The sequence below is a fragment of the Halichoerus grypus genome, chromosome 7 (genome assembly GCF_964656455.1).
Source record: "Halichoerus grypus chromosome 7, mHalGry1.hap1.1, whole genome shotgun sequence".
Classification (NCBI taxonomy): domain Eukaryota; kingdom Metazoa; phylum Chordata; class Mammalia; order Carnivora; family Phocidae; genus Halichoerus; species Halichoerus grypus.
In genome coordinates, this window is record NC_135718.1 from 120,500,276 (window position 1) to 120,519,347 (window position 19,072).

General features: G+C 36.5%; 1 protein-coding gene across 3 annotated transcripts in view; it reads right to left on the reverse strand.

Annotated features, from left to right (window-relative positions):
- The window catches only part of SYT14 (synaptotagmin 14), a 194,055-nt gene that overhangs the window by 66,535 nt on the left and 108,448 nt on the right, over positions 1-19,072 (reverse strand). The gene's annotated exons all lie outside the window — the stretch shown is intronic.

The following is a 19,072-nucleotide window of genomic DNA, read 5'->3' on the forward strand; positions in this document are numbered from 1 at the left end:
AGAGATGGACTTAAACTAGCACTCAGCTCAACCATGTCAGAAACTATTTCTCCACATCCACAGGAGATCCAGAATCCTAAAATGAGGTGCACTGTGAACCCAGGCCTAATCCCCATTAACGAGCAGAAACCGAACGCTGCATTTCAGCCAGTCTCCACAATCAGGCGGCTGCTCCCTGCCCCACTGCGGCTCTCCCTGCCCCCCCCGTGGCCCCCTGCCCCCAATGCCGCTCCCTGCCCCCACTGCGTCCCTCTCCCCCTTCTAAAGTGTAGGCTCCACCTTGTCTACAGCAGGCATCTCTACCTCCAGCAATGAATCTGAAACCACATTTTCTTGCAGTCTTAAATTATCCTTTTAATTTTTACCTCAATGATCTGTCTCAGGAGCTCAGAATAAACAGGTCTGTGAACAGGATAGAGGTGGGGGGAGGAGGGGGGTGTAAAAAAATAGAGCTGAGTATACAATTTAAGAGTAGCTAAGTCTCTGTAGATAAATCCTGAATGCAATATCAGGTATTAAATTTAAACACTGCTCGTTTTTTCTTTTAATGGGCTGTGAATCTCCGTTCTTAAAAGGGGCCCTGAAAAAAGGTATTTTGTATTATAATTCTTATAATGGAGTTCAGTTCAAACACTCAATAGGTCTTCTGTTCTTCCTAAGATAGTAAAACTTTACATAAGAAATACAAAGCTCATTTAAAAATTATCACAATGCCTGGTTCAATGAAAAATATTAATTTGCATGAACTTAGCACAAATTTACATATTTGCTCAGAAGCAAATTTTAGAAAAAGAAAACTAAACATCTTACCTAGTGAGTCTAACATACCAACTTTAGTTTATAAAACACAAGCAAAAAATAAAAAAGTTACTGAATTAACATACTTGAAGCTAAATTTGAGAAGGGAAGATAGATTAAATTGATACACTGCACTTAGTAGCAAATAAATATCCCAGATTTCAGAGAGGGGCTTCCAGGAAACCTTTGGTTTTCCTGATAAAAGCAGGCAGACTCAACTGGCAGGCACTTTTTGTCCCTTCTCTTTCCTCCTGCCTGGAGCTGCGGCAGCCATCTTATAACCATGAAGTATACAAGCATGACAATGAAAGCTAAGGAGAAGGAAGCAGAAAAATAGAGAGTATCTGGGTAACTGAAACATCACTAAGTAGCTATCGCCAAACTTTCTGAAGCCTAAGACAAATCCCTCTAGGTTAAAAAACATAACAACAAAACGGTGACAGTTGGATTTTCTGTTTCCAAATATATTATCTATTGATACTTCTAAAATTATTTAACCAATATCCCCCCTCATTAAAAATGTATATTTAATCAGCCATTGAATTATAAATTAAATGGTAATACCTAATATTTGCTGTAACAGGAAGTCAATTAAAAATTTCTCAATGTAGTGGTTTTAGGAGTCAGCATACATTTTTTCCTTTACCTTTATTTTTTTTAAAAGAGAGGTGATCTTTCCCAGATCTCAGACCTGATTGCCCAGCATATTATCTCACAGGTCACACTGAAGAGAATTGGGTACATATCTATTCCTCAAACTATCTCTTAAAGGGGGGAGGATGGGATCACCACAATTGACTTAGATTAATCAGTAGCCATCAAAGTAAAGCTGGGGATGGAGTCAGCTTCAATGTCCATATTTACATGGGAGAGAGTAGATGCCACTCACCAAGAAAAAAAGAGAACGAACTTAAATGAATAAAATTAGGTATGAAGATAGAGACATTACAACTGAAACCACAGATACAAAAGATCATACAAGATTACTATGAAAAAGTATATGACAACAAATTGGACAACCGAGAAGAAACATAAATTCCTAGAAACATACTAGCTACCAAGATTGAATCATGAAGAAACAGAAAATGTGAACAGACCAATAACTAGTAAGGAGATTAAACCAGTAATCAATAACCTCCCAACAAACAGATGTCCAGGGCCAGATGGCTTCACTGGTGAAGTCTACCAAAACTTAAAGAAGAATTAATACTAACTCGTCTCAAACTCTTACAAAAAACAGAAGAGGAGGGAACACTTCCCAACTCATTTTACCATGTCAGCATTACCCTGATACCAAATCCAGACAAGGACACTACAAGAAAACTACAGGCCAATATCTCTAATAAATATAATGCAAAAATTCTTAACAAAATATCAACAAACCAAATTCAACAATACATGAAAGGCATCACACGACATGATTAATTGGGATCTATTCCAGGGATTCAAGGGTGGTTAGACATCTGTCAATCAAGTGATGCAATACAACACATTAACAAAATAAAGGATAAACAACATATGATTATCACAATAGATGTAGAAAAAGCATTTGACAAAATTCAACATCCATTCATGACAAAAACTCTCAAGAAACTGGGTAGAGAGAACATTAATCAACATAATAAAGGCCATATACAACAAACCTACAGCTAACAGTATATTCAACAGTGAAAAGCTGAAAGCTTCTCCTCTAAGATAAAGAACAAGACAAGGATGCTGACTCTTACCACGTGGAAATCCTAGCCAGAGCAATTAAGCAAGAAAAGAAATAAAAGGCATCCAAATTGGAAAAGAAGAAGTAAAACTGTCTCTATTTCCAGATGACATATTATATATAAAAAACCCTAAAGACTCCACCAAAAAACTGTTAGGATTAATAAATGAATTCAATAAAGTTGTAGGACACAAATCAATATAAAAAATCAGTTGCATTTCTATATACTAACAACAAACTATCAGGAAAGAAATTTTTTAAAATTCCATTTACAATTTGCATCAAAAAGAACAGAATACTTACGAATAAATTTAGTCAAGGAGATGAAAGATCTACCTGCACCATACACTAAGAACTGTAAGATATTGATGAAAGAAATTGTAAAAGACACAAAACAAATGCAAAGATATTTTATGCAAATGGATTGGCAGAAATAGTATTGTTAAAATGTCCATACTACTCAAAGCACTCTACAGATTCAAAGTGAACTCCATAAAAATTCCACTGCCATTTATTCACAGAAATAGAAAAAAACAGTTCTAAACTTTGTATGGAACCACAGAAGACTCCAAAAGCCAAAGCAATCTTGAAAAAGAAAAACAAAGCTGGAGATATCATGCTTCCTGATTTCAAACTATATTAAAAACCTACAGTAGTCAAAAGAGTATGGCAATGGCATAAAAACAGATACACAGATCAACAGAACAGATAGCCCAGAAATAAACACATATATTGCCAATTAATTTATTACAAAAGAGCCAAGGATATACAATGGGGAGAGGAAAATCTCTTTAATAGATGGTGATGAGAAAATTGGACAATCACATGCAAACTAATGAAACTGAATCACTATCTTATAAACAAAAAACCAACTCAAAATGGAATAAAGACTTGAATATAAAGCTTGAAACTATAAATCTTAAGTGAAAACATAGGGAATAAGCTCCTTCACACTGAAGCAAAGGCAACAAAAGCAAAAATAAACAAGTGGGACTATATCAAAATAAAAAACTTCTGCATAGAAAGCCATCAAAAAAATTATAGGCAACCTATGGAATGGGAGAAAATATTTACAAATAATATATCCAATAAAGGGTTAATACTCAAAATATATAAATAACTCCTCCAACTTAACAGCAAAATAACAATCTGATTAAAAAATGGGCTGAGGAACTAAACACATTTTTTTCAAACAAGACATCCAAATGGCCAATAGGTATATGAAAAGGTGGTCAACATCACTAATCATCAGGGAAATGCAAATCAAAAGCATAATGAGATATTTCACACCTGTTAGAATGCCCAATATCAAAAAGACAATGGATAACAAATGCTGGCTAGGATGGGGAGAAAATGGAACCCTTGCACACTGTTGGTGGGAATGTAAACTGGTAAAACCAGTTTTAAAACAGTATGGAGATTCCTCAAAAAATTAAAAATAGAACTACCATATGATCGAGCAATTCTACTTCTGGGTATTTATCTGAAGAAAATGAAATCACTATCTCAAAAAGATACCTGCACCCCATGTTCACTGCAGTATTATTTATAATAGTCAGAACATGCAAACAACCTAAGTGTCCATCAATGGATGAATGGATAAAGAAAGACACACTGGACTGTTATTCAGCCACAAAAAAGAAGAAAATCCTGAATTTGTGACAACACACATGAACCCTGAGGGCAAGTGAAATAAGTCAGGAGAGAAAAATACTGTATGATGTTACTTATATGTGGAATCTACAAAATCTGAACTCACAGGTACAGAGAACAGATCGGTCATTGCTAGAGGTGGGGATGGGGGGGTAGTGAATGAAATGTGTGAAGGGGCTTTCCAGTTATAAGATAAATAAGTCCTGGAAAGTAATGTACAGCACGGTGACAGCAATAATGTATTGTAGACTTGAAAGATGCTAAGGAGAAGATCTTCAAAGTTTTTTGTTTTTTTTTTTAAGATTTTATTTATTTGACAGAGAGACAGCGAGAGCAGGAACACAAGCAGGGGGAGTGGGAGAGGGAGAAGCAGGCTTCCCGCTGAGCAGGGAGCCCGATGCGGGGCTCGATCCCAGGACCCTGGGATCATGACCTGAGCCGAAGGCAGACGCTTAACGACTGAGCCACTCAGGCGCCCCTAAAGTTCTTTTTTTTTTAAAGATTTATTTATTTATTTATTTATTTATTTATTTGACAGAAAGAGATAAGAGAGAGAGAGCATACAATCAGGAGGAGCAGAGGCAGAGGGAGAAGGAGAAGCAAGCTCCCCGCAGAGCAGGGAGCCCCGACAGGACTCGATCCCAGGACCATGGGATCATGACCTGAGCTGAAAGCAGACACTTAACCGACTGAGCCACCCAGGCACCCCAAGATCTTCAAAGTTCTTATTAGAAGAAAAAAATGTCTAACTATGTGAGGTGACCGATGTTAACTAAACTTACTGGGGTAGTCATTTTGCAACATGTATATATATCACATCGTATGTTGTGCAAATACCTTGAACTAATATGTCATATATTGATTATATCTCAGTAAAACTGGAAAAAGAAAAGTAAAGAATGACTAAACACTTCCCTTTCAAAAGCTTATACACTAATTGGGAGTATAAAAATACATATACACATGAAACCAAAGCAAAGAAACAAACCAAAAGAATATATGCCTAAAGAATACAGGGTTCAGGAAGAAGGAAGATAAAGGACATTGGCTAGAAAAACCAACACAATCAAGTCCTTGCCTTCTAAATCCTTCACTCTGATTCCAGTTTTCATCTTTATTAAAATACCTTCTCTCTCTGTGGCTCTTTCTTCTTTAATAGCAGTTTCACTCTATTAACCCTTCTCATGTAACCAACACAATCTAACTTTTGTCTGGTAATAATCTTATACCTTACCTCCTTTAGTTTGCTTTTTTTACATCAGGTCCCTGTCTAGATGCCAGCCAACTAGGATATATTTACACAGCTGAGCTCCTGTCATCTGGGTCTTGTTGAGATTCAGTGTAACCACACTCCAGAGACCAAGGCATAAGTTACCCAAAAGACATTTAGTGATATTTAAAGATACTAAGTAGGTTCCATGAGTAGACCTCACTAGTGTTTCTGGATTTGAGAGAAAAAATTTTAGAGCTGTGAATTTTGGAATATACATATCAGGACATATAAATTACATACATATAATTTATGATATATAAAACATATTAATAAGAATAAATAAATATATATTAGGATACCTTATATTTATTATATATTTATGACACTTCATAATTACATAAATATATAATATATAAATTTGTAACATGTAAATTATATTATTTATATATTTATTATACATTTATATAATTATAAGGTATTATATAAATCCTTAAAGTTTTAAAAATAATAATACCATACGTTTCACTTTTCACTTTACTTTTGCATTTTACTTTACAAAGTGAAGAACACCCAAATGTATCCAGAACAGGAATTTCATTTAAAAAAACGCAGTTACGAAGATTTTTCCTTTTTCAATCTTTTGCAACAATATCTTCTTTCTCTAACTGGCAACTACTTCATATCATATTCACAGTATAATAACTAAGAGTTGGCTAAAATTTAATGAATATTGGAAAATTTTTAATACAAGTGTTTTATAAAATAACAATTTATACTATAGTTGTTAAATTACACTGTAAACATCCAACCTTAAGGGGAAATTTCTAGTAGAACTATCAAACACCAAAATGATGATAAGCTACTATTACTTTTTCCCTCATTTTACAACCTAATTCCATACCCTATTTTGTGGAAATGATAGATCCATAAAAGGATTCATGCATGGAAATATTTTAAGCATGTTAGCTTACCATCTGCATATTGCAGAGCACCCACAAAAGAAGACTAAGTATGTTTTTACCTTACAAAAAACCAGGATGCATGCATATCTGGAATATGACCTGGAGTTTTTAACATATTTGAGAGTAGTTTTCTAAGTTTCAGAACTTCAGCTCTAAAAAAGGTGAACATTCTACATCTGCAGAATTCAGTTTTCAAGTGTCTGTAGAAATTTGCCAAAACTGATCACATACCGTGTAGTAAGTTAAGGCTCGACACATTTCACAAAACTGGAAGCATAAAGAAGATATTTTCTGACTACAGTGAAATTAAACTAGAAATCAGAAACAAAAATATAACTAAAAAAACTATAGAAATCTAGATAAAATAACCAGAAATTAAAATATACTTCTAAATAATTCATGGGTCAAAGAAGAAATCACAATAGAAATTAGAAAATGTACTTAAATAATGATAATAAAAATAATCTGGGAGCACCTGGGTGGCTCAGTCAGTTAAGCTATCTGCCTTGGCTCAGGTTATGATTTCAGGGTCCTGGGATGGAGCTCCCCATCAGGCTCCTCACTCAGAGGGGAGTCTGCTTCTCCCTCTCCCTCTGCCCCTCCCCCTGCTCGTGCTCTCACTCTCAAATAAGTAAATAAAATCTTAAAAAAAATAATCTGTATAAAATACTTATGGAATGTGGCTAAAGCCATACTTAGAAGGAAATTTAAGGGCCGAAGTGCTTATGTTGGGGAAGGAAGGGGAGTGAGGAAGGCTGAAAACAAGGACCTAATTACTCACTTCAAGAAGTTAAAAACTTAAAAAACAAACAAGTTAACTCAAAGAAAGGAGAAAGAATGATATAATAAAGAGCAGAAATAAAATAGAAAACATACACACAAAAGAGAGCATTAGTAAACCAAAATAAAACTCATTGAGAACACTAATAAAATTGATAAATTGCTGGAAGAGACTAGTCAGGAAGCGAAAGAGAGATGGTATAAATTATTAATATCGGGAATAAGAAGGAGGACATCATTTCAAACCCTCCAGACATTAAAAAGAGAGCAAGCTTTTCTTTCGTCCTTTCCTTTTCTGGAAATTCCAGTCCTAAAGCTAATCAGTGGGGCTGAAGGAGGCAGCAGTCTGCACTGGTAGTAGCATCTGTCAGAGCCTGGGTGAGATGAGGATGTCTACCCATGGCAGAAGCTCAGCATACTATTTCGGAGCCCAAGAGAGACGAGAAGGGCATCCATGTCCATACAGGGACAGCCCAGCATGAGGTGTCAGAGCTCACGTAGGGTAAAGAGGGCACCCATCCATGGGGCATCCCCTAAACAGCATGCCGGAGCCCAAGCTGGGTGAGAAACGCCCAGCATGGAGAGCCAGAGCCTCACCAGGATGAGAAGGCTCCCCACAGTGGGGCAGCCTCACATGGGGCAACAAAGCCCAAACGGGGTAAGCAGTGTATCTCCAATGAGGGAAAGGGGAGTCAAAGCCCGAGGAGGATCAGGGCCATGGAGGGGGGACTGGCGTGGGTTGCTGAAGCCCAGGAATGCAGAAGAGGGAACCCACACAGAGGCACACCTGTGGAAGTGCATCAGCACAGCTGGCCTGACACAGGAAAACCAGACCCGAAGCAGGATGGGGAAGGTATCCACGTGTGGGGGTAACCTGGCGTGTGGTGTTAGAGCCCAGGTGGGGTGAGGAAGGCAACTGTGTGGGGAAAAGGGGAAGTCCTGGAACACAGTGTCCAACCCCAAGCAGGAAGTGAGAGCTTTGGTAAGGTGGTGAGGACATCCGGTGTGGATGGTATGCTAGTCTGGAGTGTCAGAACCCACGTACTGAGGGTCATGAGGACATCCACAAGTAGAAAAGGCTGCAGGGGATAGCAGAGCCCAAATAGGGTGAGGGGGCATGCATGCAGACAGAGGGTGTGATTAATTGAATAATAAATATGTTAAGTTTAATGGAAGCCAGGTCTATCTCTCCATGTTGGAAAAGGAAGTTACAATATGGAAAGGGGAAAATCTAGAACTCTGGTCTTGGATTAGAATTGAGAATATCAGTGAACTTAATTTTTAAATATTAGGTAAATACAGCATAAATATGCATATAATATGCATACACACATACACATACACACCATTTCGAAGTATCCTAGCTCTGTCCACTGAGAGGGTTTAAGAACAACACCTCAATAGGGGCTCCTGGGTGGCTCAACTGGTTAAGTGTCCGACTCTTTATCTCAGCTCAGGTCTTGATCTCAAGGTTGTGATTTCAAACCTTGTGTTCAAGAAGCTTGGCCAGTAGCTGGCCAAGAAGTATGATGCTTTTTGGCTTCAGAATCTCTGATCAAGCAGATCCCACAAATCCTAGGCCCAGGCCTGAGTAAGACTGGCAAGTTCCCTTCCTTGATGACACACAATGAGAACATGGTGGCCAAAGTGGATGAAGTGAAGTCCACCATCAAATTCCAGAGGAAGAAGGTGCTGCATCTGGCAGCAGCCACTGGCCATGTGAAGATGACAGATGATGAGCTTGTGTATAACATCCACTTAGCTGTCAATTTCCTGGTGTCACTGCCCAAGGAGAACTGGCAGAACATCTGGGCTTTATACATTGAGAACTCCATGGGCAAGCCCCAGTGCCTATACTAAGGCACAGTTTAATAAACCCTAGTGTGCGACCATTAAAAAAAAAAAGAAGAAGAAGAAAAGAACACCACCTCAAGAGCAGTGTACACATCTAGTACCCAGATCTTGGCTTCTAAATCTATTCTTCGCTAAAAGGAACCAGGACTCCATGAGGAAACAGCAAATTTCAGGGCTAGGAAAAGAAATTGAGAATAAGAATATATTCAGAGAATAAGGGGGACATGTCAAAAAGACAAAGACGCCAGCTTGAAGTGATTTGCACTGAGCAAATCCCACAATTTGAGCTTCAAAAAAAAAAAAACATAGTTGAAGTAACTGATTATAACACATTGAAGAGGAAAATTTTAATCCATCTAGATATAAATATATGAATAAATTGAAAGAATTTTGAGGAACAGATTTATGTACATAGTTACAAAGTACTTAATTATCAAGAGTACATACTTCCTTAATGAAGAGATCAAAGTGAAAAATAGGAATAACATGACAAATCAAAGTGTGCATCACCTGATAGGATGCAATGAGAGGAATAAGCACCACTTCCTTGGTCTTCCAGTTAAAGGTGCATAACCTGAATCTAATCATGAGAAATCTCAGACAAATGCAGATATTCTAAAAAATAACTGCTCCGTAATCTTCAAAAAGGAATGACTGAAAAACTGGTCTAGCCCAAAGGAGACTAAAGAGACATGACATCACATAATTTTGAACTAGATCCTTTTGCTCTAATGGACACTATCTGGACAACTGTTGACCATGAATGGATTCTGAAGACAAGATGGCAATATAAACCAATGTTAATGTCTTTATTTTGATGGTTGTATTGTGGTTATGCGAGAGAATATTCTTGTTTGTAGAAAATATACACTAAAGTATTTGGGGGTGATGAAGCATCAGGTCAGCAGGCGACTTACTCTGAAATAGCTCCAGGGGTAAAAAGGATTTTGTACTATTTTTTGTACTATTTTTTGGTACTATTTTTCCAACTTTTGTTAATTTTGTGAATGTTTAAAACATTCTCCATAAAAAGACACTGTCGTATCTCTTGAAAATTTGAAAATCATAGGATACAAATTCCTAAAGAAAAAAAACCTAAACAGATCCAAGAAACAGGAAAATTATATAATCTTACACCTATTACAGAAACTGAACTCATACTTTAAAACCTTCCTAACAAAGAAAAGTCCAGGCAAATTTACCATTTAAGGAAGAAAAATCACCAATTTTATACAAAATATTTTAGATAATATTAAAAAGAGGGAACACTTGTGAAATTATCTTATGAAGCCAGTATAAACTTGCTACCAGAGCCTGATAAAATATCTTACAAGAAAAGAGTAAGCCAATTCCTCTTGTGAACACAGATACAAAAATTCTACACAAAATACTAGCAAATGAAACCCAGGGTCCTATAAACAGGGAACTACATCATAACCAAGTTGGGTTTATACCAGGAATATAAAGTTATTGTACAAATGCAAGGTGGATTTACTTTTACTGCATTAAAAGAATAAAGGTAAAAAGTCACGTGATAATTGTAATCAATTTTAAAAAAGCATTTGAAAAAAAAAGCATCTGATAAAATTCATTATCCATTCATGATAAAATCTCTACTCTGCGCAAATGAGGGATAGAAGGCAAATTCCTTTATCCCATAAAGAGTATCTTTAAAGTCCTACAGCAAACATCGTATTTAATGGTGAAATGTTGAAAACGTTACGTCTGGTATCAGGAATAAGACAAGGATGCCTATTTATCACCACTTCTTTTCAACAATGTACTGGAAGTTCTAGCCATTGCAATAAGGTGAGAAAAAGATGTAAAAGGATTGGAAAAAAAGAAGTAAAACTGTTTTTACTCTCAGATGACGACTGAGATATAGAAATCCCCAAATACTTTAGAGATAATCTATTACAGCTAGTAAGCAAATTTAGCAAGGTCACTGAATATGGTTATCAATGTAAAAAAGATCAACTGAATTTCTACACACACAAATGAAAAATTAAAAAATGAAGTTTAAAAACAATCCCACATAAAATGGCACCAGATAACACCAAATACCTAAGAATAAATCTAAGAAATCATTTTGCTGTTATTTCTCAGTTTAGGGGTTTATAATTAGAATTATTATTAGCAATTGGCAGAGTCCACACTTTGGCTTTCTAAGCAATGGCTATATGGTGTAGAAAGGGATTGCCAGAAACCACTGGACTTTCCTTTCTCTAGGAACAAGTCATCCCAAGAGAAAAGGAGAGATGAGTCTACCATCAGAGACTTGAGAATTGCAAGTTTGGTGAATGTCTTCACTAGTTTGGTCACTGTGAAAATTAATAAGCTTGAAAAATGATGGCAGATTATCATAAACTTCTAATTAGACGATGACTTTAACTGGAGTTGCCACTCCAGATGGAGTCTCCTTATTAAGCAAATTAAAACAGCCTTGGTATTTGATATGTAGCTTTTACATAGAAAATGCTTTTTCCTTTGTAACAATCCAGAGAGAACAAAAGTAACATGTTGTTTTCACCTGGCAAAGACAGCAATACTTCTACTTCCCAGGGAAACATAATAAAATATTCTTGTTCTATACCACAATCTGCTCTGCAGAGACCTTGGCTGCCTCAATATCCCATTCTACATGCCCTTGATCCTCCTCTGAATGACAGCAAACTATTAGGAGCTGGAGAGTAGGAGACTTGAGGGATTGAAGTGCCTTGGTAAAATATACATGTGTGACAGAATTGAGAACTCAATCTTATGAAATTACAAGGGCTTGCCTCCTCAGTAAAATTCCTGAGAATACAGGAGTATGATGGAATATTCCTTCCAACGTCAAAGAGAATTTCCTACCCCTTGTCTGCGTCCCACTAAGGAGACAAAAAGTTTCGTTGGCCTTTTTACACTCTGAAAGCAGCACATTCCATAGCTGAGTATACAGCTTTGATCCATCTACAAGGTAAAATAAAAAGCTTTTAGCTTTGAGTAGCACCCAGAACAACAGAAGTCTCTCTAGATGATCCAGGGTACGGTGGAATGAGCTTTACACTTGACCTTTAAAGACTCAGCAAACCAAATGGTCTTCAAATGTCTGTAGTAGGTGATGATGCTTAAAAGTATTAAGAAGCTCTGATGGTAGAATTCATTGGAGGACTCAATATTTTTTTTTTTTTGCCATATCTTTGCTGACATTCTTGCTTCTTTTAATTTAAAATATTTTATTTATTTTATTTGAGAGAGAGAGTGAGGCCGAGAGAGAGAAAGAGAGGCCAAGTGGGCAGAGGGAGAGGGATCAGCAGATTCCCCACTGAGTAGGGAGCCCAATGCAGGGCTTGATCCCACGACTTTGAGATCATGACCTGAACCGAAGGCAGACACTTAACTGACTGAGCTACCCAGGCGCCCCGACACTTTTGCTTCTAAGATTTTAAATCTTATTGCCAATCTGATGGGTAAAAGTTAGTATCTTGTTTTAATTTGCGTAGGGAGGAGGACATCTTTATCAACAACTTATATTTTCTCTATATTCCCCATTAGATATTTACCTCTTTGAAGTGCTATAGTATTCTGTATATATTAAACACAGTATTCATATATTATTGGTATTTGGTATATGCTACCCATAGCAATCTATATATTTAATGCAATCCCTATCAAAATACCAACATTTTTTCATAGAACTAGAATAAAACTAAAATTTGTATGAAACCATAAAAGACCCTGAATAGCCAAAGCGATCTCAAGAAAGAAGAACAAAGTTAAAGGTATCATAATCCCAGATTTCAAGATATACTACAAAGCTATAGTATGGTACTGGCATAAAAACAGACATATAGATCAATGGAACAGAATAGAGAGCCCAGAAATAAGCCTACACTTACACAGTTGATTAATCTACAACAAAGGAAACAAGAATATACAACAGGGAAAAGACATTCTCTTCAACAAATCGTGTTGGGAAAACTGGACAGCTACATGCAAAAGAATAAAACTGGACCACTTCCTTGTACCATACACAAATAAACTCAAAATGGGTAAAAACAAACAAACAAACAAAACAAAAAACCTAAATGTGAGACTTGAAACCATAAACTCCTAGAAGAAAACATAGGCAGCAATTTCTTTGAGATCGGTCATAGAAACATTTTTCTAGATATGTCTCCTTAGGCAAAGGAAACAAAAGCACAATTAAACTACTGGGATTACACAAAAATAAAAACCTTGTGTGCAGCGAAGGAAACCATCAACAAAACAAAAAGACAACCTACATTGAACGGGAGAAGATATTTGCAAATGACATATCCGATAAGGGGTTAATATCCAAAATATACAAAGAACTTACAAAACTCAGCATGAAAAAAACAACCAATCCAATTAAAAATGGGCAGAGGACCTGAACAGATTTTTTAAATTATGATTTTTTGCACCTCCAAACACATTTTATTACAAGACAGAGTTCAGATTATTTTTGTACCATGATTTAAAACTCTTAATCTTTCTCACCTTATTTTCCTGGTGGTTTGAAATAATTTCTGAATCAAACTATATTTCACATAGAACTACTGACTTTCTACCAGTACAATCTTGCTCAGTACATCTATTTTCTGAGTGAAAAATCAATTCACGGTGTCTCATTTCTTGACTTTTAGGTTTTGTTAAAGATCATAGTCAGTTCAAGTGAAATGAGAAGTGGTTTGTTTGTTTTTGAGAAACAACTCCTGGCCTACTATTAATATGAAACAGAAACTAACTGGAGGATCAAGAGATGCCAGGTAGCTACATGATCCAAACTGTCCAGGAGGAAGTAGATAGCATGTGCTCATCTAGCTATAAAGTTGGGGATGTCAAGCTGCACTCCATCATCAAGGGAAACTAGCAGATACTGGATGAGGACCGAGTAAGCTCTGAAGGCACAGGCAGGTATTATAGGTACGCCTGCTCTTTTTTGCTTAACCCGCATGCATTGCCTCGTGAGTACAGTATGACTAGTGAGGGCTAACTGAGGGTTAAAACATTATGTCTAGTGATATGCCAAAACCATCAGAAGTGGAATGTTCTAATATTATAATCCTTTCAGAGGAGGCCCTGAAAAACAATATGGAAGGAAAATCTCGGTGGACAGAATTCTTAGTAGCCCATTTGGTTTTCAACTTTGCTTAGAGTAAGAGTTGATCTCAATGACTGGGTTGCCAAAGGTCTGGCTGGATGTAAGGACTTGAGAGAGACTGGCAGACTGGTGTCACCTAGAATGGCTCTGGGGCCTGAAAACATTAAATCCCCAGTACAACTTAAAACACAAATATGCAGCAAATACCATGACTTCTAAAATTTAACTTTATATATTTTAAGTCTGATTCTTTTCCAAATTGAAAAAGGCAAGATTCTTGATAAATTAGACTCCTAGATGAATTTTGAAAGCATGTCCCAAAATTATGTGAATTTCATTCAATATTTTTGTTTCTCATTTTAGCTTTGTGTTCAATGCTATTCAATTTTATCTACAGACAATATTTAATATTAATGAATGATTAAAAATAATATCAAGCAATTTCTGTTTTCATGCACAAGGGAGTAACTGGTGTTTGGTCAGTCTTCCTGCTGTAAACAACTACCAAACTGGACGGAATACATGACACAACTGTTTTCAGATGGAGGACAGCATGCAGTGTGAAAAGGAACACTCACAAGGTGATCCCCTCAACTGACCAACTCTCTGCTTGGGAACAGTATCCTAACGATAGCAGAGAGAATTAAGGTCTGCATAGGGCCAAACAGTCACCTGAGCTGAGGAGGCAGAGGTAAGGGTTTGAGGCAGCTACAGCAGCTGAACAGGAGGGAGGGAGCTCTACAGAGAAAATGGGGCCTCAAAAGTCTGTGTGGAGGACCCCCCGAGTCCCCGGCCAAAGGCTGGCTATACCCGTGCACAGACAGACTGCCCGGGGCGTACATGGAGATACTAGAGGCCCAGCAGCACTGGCGGAAGAGCTGGGCTCTTTCAGAGTGACGTCGACTTTTAAAATCTATTTTATTGTGATATAATTTATAGACAATAAAATCTATCCATTTCAATGTTTCAACAAATGTATACAGCCTTGTAACCACCACACAAAAGAGACAGAGAAAGTTTCCATCCCTCTCAGTTCTCTCCTGTTCCTTCATCTCCCATAAGTCCAGCCACAGGCCAACTACCGACCTGCTTTCTTTCACTAGTTATGCCTTTTATAGAATCTCATACAAATAGGGTCATAGAGTACATACTCTTGTGTCTGGCATTTTGTACTTCCTGTAAATGTTTCCCTGATTGTCGCGTAACCTTTTGTCAAGTTGTATTCTACTGTACGGATACAACTTATCCTTTGAACCTGTTTTCCAGGAGGCTGTACAATTTGCAAAGTATGAGAGTTCCATTTATTCTACATTCTCACCAATATTTGTTATTGCTAGTCTTTTAAATTTTAACCACATCCCTGGCTGTGTAGAGCTATATCATGGTGGCTTTAGTTTGCATTCCCCAAATGACTAGAGATGTGAGCATATCTTCATGCATTTATTTGCCATTCATAAATCTCCAGTGATGCATCTGTCCACAAATGTGCACATTTTTAGGTTGTAAATTTCTTATAATTGACTCATGAGAGTTCTGTGTAATCCAGATACAGCCCTTTATAAAATGTACATTTTCCCTGTCTATGGCTTACCTTTTCATTTTCTTAATAGTGTCTTTTGAAGAGCAAGTGTTTTTTACTTTAATGTAGTCATAATCATTCCAGTTTTATTTTATGATTCATGCCTTTTGATTCCTATTGAGAAAATCTTTGCCTAACCCAAAGTCACAAAGATTTTCTTGGTCTTCTAGTAATTATATAGTTTTAGCTTTTACATTTAGGTTTATGATCCATTTGGGATTAATTTTTGTGTATGTTGTGAAGCAACACTTGTCACTTATTTTTTCATATGGATTTCCTGTTGTTCCAGCACCACTGATTGAAAGCTTTTTATCCTCACTAAATTCACTGGACACCTTGTTGAAAATAATTGTCATGGGGGCACCTGGGTTTCTCAGTTGGTTAAGCATCTGCCTTTGGCTCAGGTCTGATCCCAGGGTCCTGGGATCGAGTCCCACATAGGGCTCCTTGCTCAGCGGGAGGCCTGCTTCTCCCTCTCGCCTTCCTTCTGCTTGTGTTCCCTCTCTTGCTGTGTCTTTCTCTGTCAAATAAATAAATAAAATCTTTACAAAAAAAAAATAGTCATGTGTGTGGGTCTGCTCTACATAGGGACTCTCTCTTCTTTCACTGACCTATACGTTAAGACTTGTGCCAATACCACACTTTCTTGATCACTGTAGCTTTACACTAAATCTTGAAACCAGAAAGTGTTAAGTCCTTTTTTTTTGTTTATCTCTATAATACTTTATTCCTACATGTTTTGCATTATACTTTTTAAAATTTAAATTCAATTAATTAACACATAGTGTATTATTAGTTTTAGAGGTAGAGGTCAGTGATTCATCAGTCTTATATAATACCCAGTGTTCATTACATCACATGCCCTCCTTAATGCCCATCACCCAATTACCCCATCCCCCCACACCCACCCCCAGTAACCTTCAGTTTGTTTCCTATGATTGAGAGTCTCAGGTTTTTGTCTCCCTTTCTGATTTCGTCTTGCTTTGTTTTTTCCCTCTCTTCTCCTTTTATTTTGCTATTTGTTTCCACAGCTTTTTTGCCCACTCGGTGCCCATTTCATTTCCATAAATATTTTAGCTTGTCATAGGATACAAAAACAAAAAAGAAAAAAAAGAAAGGCCTCCTGGAATTTTAACTGAGATCATATTCAATCTTTAGATCAATTTGGGAAGAAGAGACATCTTAACAATATTGAGTCTTCTAATCAATGAACAGGATATACTAACACATTTAAGTCTTCTTTAAGTTATCTCAAGTTTTGTAGTTTTCAGTGTAAAGATATTGCTTATTATTCTTATTCCTAAGAATTAATGATAGTTTAAGATGTATTTTTAAAATGTATTTTCCACAATTTACAGCGCTCACCATAGCACATACCCTCCCCAAGTAGCGCTGTGAATTGTGCAAGACTGTTGAATCACAGATCTGTACCTCTGAAACAAATAATACATGTTAAAAAAAAAAAAAAAGAAGAAGATGATAGCAGGAGGGGAAGAATGAAGGGGGGGAAATCAGAGGGGGAGACGAACCACGAGAGACGATGGACTCTGAAAAACAAACTGAGGGTTCTAGAGGGGAGGGGGTGGGAGGATGGGTTAGCCTGGTGATGGGTATTAAAGAGGGCACGTTCTGCATGGAGCACTGGGTGTTATGCACAAACAATGAATCATGGAACACTACATCAAAAACTAATGATGTAATGTATGGTGATTAACATAACAATAAAAAATTTAAAAAAATAAAATGTATTTTCCAATTACTTTTGCTAGTAAACAGAAACTAGATATTTGTATATTGACCTGGTAGCCTAAAAATTCTTTATAGATTTATTAGAAATTTCTACATAGTCATATCATCTGCAAAGATAGTTTGGTTTCTTCTTTTCCAATCTCTATGACATTTTTTTTCTTGCCTTATTGCACCAGCTAGACCCTGGATTAAAACACCATATAAAACAGTAATGAGAGAGGGAATGTTTACCATATAGTGAATTTTTTTAAAAAACATTCAAAATTTCACCACTAAGTGTTAGCCTTATGGGGTTTTAAAAAAGTTTACTTTGTTTTGTTAAAGCCTGTAATCAGAGATTAAGAAAGTTTGTTGGAACTTTGTCACAAATGGAAATTGAATTTTGTCAAACACATTTCTCCTCAAGTGTAGTGAATGATTATATGATCTTCTACTTTATTCTGTTATGTGGAGAAATGCAATCCTCCAGTGTTAAACTAAATCTGTATTCCTAAAATGAACCCTACTTGGTAATGATAAATTATTCTTTTTTTACTGCTAGATTTAACTTGTTATCTTTAAAGGATTCTGCACCTAGGCATAGAGCAACATTGACATTTTTCTCTTTGTAATACCCTTGCCTGTTTTTGCTATCGTGGTAATTCTGGACTCATACAAAAACTTGGGAAATGTTACCTCCCTTTCTTATTTTCTGGAAGAGTTTGTGCTGAATTGGTAATACATTTCTTTTTAAAAATGTTTAGTAGAATTCATTGATGAAGCCAGCTGGGCCCACAGTTTTCTTTACAGGAGAGTTTTTAACTATAAATATAGGGCAACTGAAGTTCTCTCTCTTCTTGAGGGAGATTTGGTTCTTTGTGTCTATTTGTCTATTAGGTCAAATTTATTGGCATAAAGTTGTTCATAATATTCTCTTATAATCCTCATAACATCTGAAGGATCTGCAATAATGTACCTATTTCATTCTTGATTATTTGTCTTTCCTTTTTTCCTGGTCAGTAGGGATTGAGACTTATAAATTTGAGTTTTTTCAAAAACCAGCTTTTGGCTTCATTGTTTTTTTTTTTGTTTCTTCATTTACCTATTTGTTTTCCACTCTTACTTTTATTATTTCCTTTCTTATGCTTAGTTGTTTTTTAAATTTCCTAATTTCTTTTTTTTTTTTTTTTTAAAGATTTTATTTATTCATTTGAGAGAGAATGAGATAGAGAGAGCATGAGAGGGGGGAGGGTCAGAGGGAGAAGCAGACTCCCTGCCGAGCAGGGAGCCCGATGCGGGACTCGATCCCGGGACTCCAGGATCATGACCTGAGCCGAAGGCAGTCGCTTAACCAACTGAGCCACCCAGGCGCCCTAAATTTCCTAATTTCTTATAGGAAAAGCTTACATGATTGATTTTCAACCTTTTTCCCTTTCTACTATTAGCAATTAATGTTATAAATTTCTGCCTAAGCACTGCTAGCTGGATCACAAAAATATTGATATACTATACTTTGTTTCATTCAGTTCAAAATGCTAATTTTCCTTATGATTACTTATTTGACCCATACTTATAAGTTTTTTAAATGGCCATATTTACAGATTTTCCAGATATCTTACTACAACTGATTTCTAACTTAATTCCATTGTGGAGAGAGAACATAGTCTACGGGATTTCAATACTT